We start from the raw sequence: 647 nt of genomic DNA, 5'->3' as shown, positions 1-647 counted from the left end.
ACCAGGTAAGCTTAGACTTCCGGTCTCATAAAGTGAGAACAGTGAACAAGGGTAACATAGACACCCTTGGAGTCAGTGAAGACTGTGTGACGAGATCACATGGGTGGAAAACTTGAGCAAGGGCTCAAGAACAGCCAAAAAAGAAGCCTCCCTGACAGGGAGGCAAGACAAAAACACACCTCAGGGTAATCGGCAGAAAGTACCCTAAAGGTGTTGGAATTTGCACATGGTCTTTTAGGGAAACCTAAAAGTTGGACATACTGGGAATCGAACTCCAGTCCTCTGGATTGCGAACTCAGTGTGCACAGCCATTACACCATATGCCCTGTTAGGCTGAGGTGGTTATTTCAACAGAAGGTTGGCCCAATCCTAGTCCAGAAGGACTAGAACTCCCAGATGTACCACATCTGGAAGGTCTCTCCATGAACAGCCCCGAGTTCGAAATACTCAGGGAGTGGTGGAGAGAGAAATTCGAAACCGTAATGGTGCCAGCACCATTAGAAATGCCTCCCTTGAGGGAGGTGAACCATCGAATCCCATTAAAGGATCCAAACAAGAAATTTCGGGAAAACACCCCAAGATCTCCTGCAGCACTGCAGGAAGCACTAGCGACCAAAATAGATCGCTACGTGAAAGCAGGATGGTGG

The 647-nt window shown here is 48.1% G+C and overlaps 1 non-coding gene across 1 annotated transcript; it reads right to left on the bottom strand.

Annotated features, from left to right (window-relative positions):
* Positions 1 to 252: 252 nt before the first annotated feature.
* EI90DRAFT_t85 lies at positions 253 to 326 on the bottom strand. The gene has a single exon. It is a non-coding gene; the product is annotated as a tRNA-Ala (tRNA).
* Positions 327 to 647: the final 321 nt, after the last annotated feature.

Source organism: Cantharellus anzutake (assembly GCF_015039405.1).
Source record: "Cantharellus anzutake strain C23 chromosome Unknown EI90scaffold_12, whole genome shotgun sequence".
NCBI lineage: Eukaryota > Fungi > Basidiomycota > Agaricomycetes > Cantharellales > Hydnaceae > Cantharellus > Cantharellus anzutake.
Note: the sequence above shows the minus strand (reverse complement) of the source record. Positions and strands in the feature narration are given on the sequence as shown.